Raw genomic sequence first — 4691 nt, forward strand, 5'->3', positions numbered from 1 at the left:
TTCCCTCCCTCCCCAATCCCCCCCCCAAGTTGTACAGATCATTTCCAACGTATTTTCTTGTGAATATCGTTGTTGCATTGGTTCCCTGCTTATCCTTTTTCTCTCCATTGTGTTGTTCCCCTTCCCTTCCCTAATTCAGATAAATGTATATACAATACCAGGGTTCCAAACTCAAATACAGTGACAACATGGTATATACCATTGGGGGAGGAACATACAAAAGAAACAAGAAATCATATAGTATATTAAAAACAACAACAAAGAAAAACCTCTTGAAGGCCATCACATAAAAATAATGAAACTACTACATTTATTAGGCCAGGTGCTAGAGCCAGCCTTTATTCACTAACTGAGTGATCTTGGGCTATTTACTTAATATCTTTATGTCACAATTTGTAGCAGTGGGGACAGCAATAGCACCTACCTCCTAGAATTGTTGTGAGGCTGAGAGGAGCTAGTACAAAGTTCAGCATTCACAACAGGACCAAACATACATAAGTATTCAAAAAGAATTAACTTTTCTCTGAGGCAGAATAATACTGAATGATCTTTTCTGCCATATAATTCCCCAATTTATGGTGATCATATTAACCACCTTCAAACTTATCATCCTCCTTAATGTGGTGCATAGCATTTATAAGACAGGCACTGGACTTATATGAAAATAACATTCCAGTTCAACAAAATAATCCATTCTAGCATGGACCTAACACTGCTAGAGGCAACAAGGAATGTAAATCAAATTTAAGACAGCCCTAGTCATAAAGAACCTCATAGTCTATTGAAAGAGTTGAAATTAATACACAACAAATCATTTGATAACAATTGATATCACATTGCTTACAAAAATTCATAACAGTAGGAGTTCAGACAATGTGAGGGCAGCTTGGCATAAGCATCCATGTAAGATTCCATCTGGTAGGAGTAAAAAATGTCTTAAAATAAGACATTTTTCTTGGGGAAAAAAGGAGGGACAGTTGAAGACTATCTTTGTTTAATACTTTATAGTTTATCCAATTTTTTCCTGTACATAGACTCATTTTATCTTATGGTAATCTTTTAGTTGAGATACCAAGAGAATTGTTATGTTCATAAGTGAATTCTGATGCAAATGATGGTTAAGTAATTTGCCCAATTTCTGGAGTCAGTAAATAGAAGCCACTTACCAGTCTCACAAAGCCTCTTCCAGTAAGGAATTTACAACTGTTAATTATAATTTGCATGAAATATAAAAATAAACATGTTAAAGATTTTATTTAAGGGCTATGGATATAGTTCAGTAGTAGTGCAGGTGCTTAGCATGTGTGATACTTTGGGTTTAATTCCCAGCAATCAAAATAAAGAAAATTAATATTTTATTTAATTCATTGTTTATGAGAGAATTGGTAAGAGACAATAACCAGTTCAAATGATTATTCAAAGATATGTGTATTAGTATGGAGTAAATGAAGACAGAATTTACAAATGGATGGGAAAATTGGTATTCTCCTGGTTGAAGAGATACAAGTCAATTGAACTCCTAAAAGATTTTCTTTTTTTAATTAGAATCAATTCGTTATCCAATGTGAGAATCTGAGTAGGCCAGGAAGAACATTAATAATGACTAGGACACCTTGACATGTCCATATATGCATAAAAGGTCCCTTTAATAGACACCTTCCTCTATCACGCTACTTCATACTTCCTCATTTCCCAAAAGCAATCTAAGCATGCTTCATTGCTTCATTTTCACACATCCACAAAAGGTATTTTGACCATATTTACCCTTCTTCATTCCCAAGGCCGAATTTGTATTGAACTTAGTTTTGGTTCCTGAGTTTTCTTCACTTTAAGAATTCTAAAGTAGTTCAACTAAAATGAAAGACTGGACTTTGATAGGCCAAAAGAATCTGCTCTGTAGAAAGCATAGTTTCCATAAGCAATACCCAGTAATCTTTGTGGTTTATTTCAGATTTCCCTATCATTCTGGGTTGAAAATGTCCCCCTAAATTCAGACATGGGAAAGTTAATGTTCAACAATCCAATACTGTTGAGAAATGGGAACTGAAAATGCATTTAGGTGCCAGGTATGGTGGTGTAACCTACTTGAGAGGTGAAGATAGGAGAACTGTGGTCCAAGGACAACTAAGAGGAAAGTGCAAGATCCTATATGAAAAACAATCTGAAAGCAAAAGGCCTGTGTTTCTCAAACAAGTTTAAGGTTCAGAGTTCAATCTCCATTACTGCCAACAAAAAGTGATTCAGGGCTGGGAAGATGGCTCAGTGGTAGTGTGCTTGCCTTGCATGCATGTGGCCCTGGTTTTGATTCCTCAGCACCACATAAGCAGAAAAAGCCAGAAGTGGAGCTATGGCTCAAGTGGTAGAGTGCTAGCCTTGAGTTGAAGAGCAGAGGGACAGTGCCCAGGCCCAGAGTTCAGGCCGCGTGATGGACAAAAACAAACAAAGTGTGATTCAGTTGAGGCAGCACCATCCTCAAGAATAGATTAAAGCCCTTATTGCCAAAATGTGTTTATTATAAAATTCAGGGAATTCTTCTCTCTTTTCCTATTTTTCACATGTTCTCTCATAAATCATGTTTTCTTCTATGTTATTATGCAGCAAGAAGGTCCCCACCAGATGCATGGATCTCAGGCTTCCAACTCTCCAGAACTATGAGCCAAACAATTGTCCATTGTTTGTAATTTATCCAGAGAATCAGTCTATGTCATTCAGTTACAGCATTAGACTAAGACAGTTGTATACAGAGTTTCAGACACAAACTAAGAATGATGTAAAAGCCAATGATACAAGGCCAGAGACTTAAAAGTAGAGGTTACAGATACCTGGTAACATACTATTTGCTCTCACACTAGTCTGGAGCTACTTGGGAACAGAAATGTAATCAAAATATAATGAATGAGTTTGTGTAATAAAGACATTCAGAAAGGTCTACTCAAGGGAGGCGTAAGTGGGAGATTTCAAAGTTACTAAGTGGTAGGATGGTGGTGGGTACGTTCCAGGTTGAATGATTTTATAATGATCTAAATTCAGGCTTTCAACTCATTAGCACAGATTTTATTTTTAAAACCCTAGTAAATAGTAATTAATTTTATTGTATCAACACACATATTTTTCTTATTGCTAGGAAGTAAGGGTACTAAGTGAGCAGAGAAAACATTTATTGTCCTCATCAAGGATCTGTATAGACGTGCACTGTAAAAATCACTTCATTTAAATACTTGAACATGTGGCTCAGCCTTTAAAATATAAGTATGTTGATATCAGGTGATAAACTATTAATATCTAGATGTGGCTTTCTATGGAGACAGCTATCCGTATGAAATAATCCTTAAGAGTGATTAAAAACCTCTTAATTTCTAGCTTTCCTTTTGTGATGCACTATCCACCATTAGTCTTATTTTTCTTGGAAAAGAGTTAGCTGTGAAGATAAATTTTAAAATATGGAATATTCTTGGGATTAACAAAAGGGTGGAATAAAAGATCTAGAAATGCAGGCCTGAGGAGGGAGGGGGGAGATGGGAAGGGATGGGAAGGGGAAACAAAGGAGGAGGCAACAATGCTTGATAAGAAATGTACTCATTATCTTGCCCATATAATTGTAACCCCTCTGTATGATATTTTCACAATAAAAAATAAGCAAATAAAAAAAGAAATGCAGGCCTGAGAAAAATGCCACATGGGCAGCTGTGGAAATTCCTGGGGGTGCCCTGGGAGCCCTAAGGCCTGGAAAGTGTCAGTGGCAAGGAGAGCATGAAAGAAAGAATGGATGCATTTAGCACTTGTGTGTATGTCCTTGTTTAATATGTAACAAACCCTTATAGACAGGTGCAAATAGTAAATCCTCTTTTGCAACCCAGAACTCATTGCTGAGTATGAAATTTTGGTACATTTAGGAAGGAATATGATTCCTATAATAGTTGGCAGTGTGGGGGTATGTTAACTCACACAGGTTGAATCTGAGAATAAAGTTGATGTAAAAGTAAAAAAAAAGAATGGAAGCCTGACTGTACTGCACATTTGGGATGAACTATTGACAGTATGATAAAATGCATTAAGAATTGCTCTGAGGTCTGGGAATGTGGCTCAGTGGTAGAGTGTTTGCCTAGCATGCATGAAGCCCTGGGTTCAATTCTTCAGTACCACATAAGCAGAAAAAGACAGAAGTGGTGCTGGAGCTCAAGTTATATAGTGCTAGCATTGAGCAAAAGAAGCTCAGGGACAGTGTCCAGGCCCTTAGTTCAAGCCCCTGGACTGGCAAAAGAAAAGGAAAAGGAAAATAATTGCTCTGAACAGGGAGCGGCTCATATCTGTATTCTTGGCTACTTGGAAGACAGAAGAAGCATCACTTGAGTCAATGAATTCAAGGCCAGCCTGGGAAACATAATGAGACCCTATCACAAAAGAGAAAAAAAAGAGAATAACTCTATAAAAGAACTGAGTTTCAAAATACAAGTCACCTATTTTATGAGGCATCCAAGTTTCCTAACATTAATTTGTTATTGGAAAGTATTGGGTTGAGAATTGATACTCTGCAAAATGCTGCAAATCAGGTAGTACAAGAAACCAAGAGAAGCAGGAAAACTGGTTTGTAATCCAAGGTAAGAATGTGAGTAGAAATAGTCAAGGGAGCCATCATTACTGCCATTTACACCTTCATCATCTTGGGGATCAAAGCAGTCATTAATTACCTA

At 36.9% G+C, this 4691-nt stretch overlaps 1 non-coding gene across 1 annotated transcript; it reads left to right on the forward strand.

Moving 5' to 3' along the window:
- The first annotated feature begins 3774 nt into the window (after positions 1–3774).
- LOC122116418 lies at positions 3775–3904 on the forward strand. The gene has a single exon (XR_006148961.1). It is a non-coding gene; the product is annotated as a small nucleolar RNA SNORA40 (small nucleolar RNA).
- The last annotated feature ends 787 nt before the right edge of the window (positions 3905–4691 follow it).

This window comes from Dipodomys spectabilis, unplaced genomic scaffold (assembly GCF_019054845.1).
Source record: "Dipodomys spectabilis isolate Male_0828 unplaced genomic scaffold, ASM1905484v1 ptg000132l, whole genome shotgun sequence".
NCBI lineage: Eukaryota > Metazoa > Chordata > Mammalia > Rodentia > Heteromyidae > Dipodomys > Dipodomys spectabilis.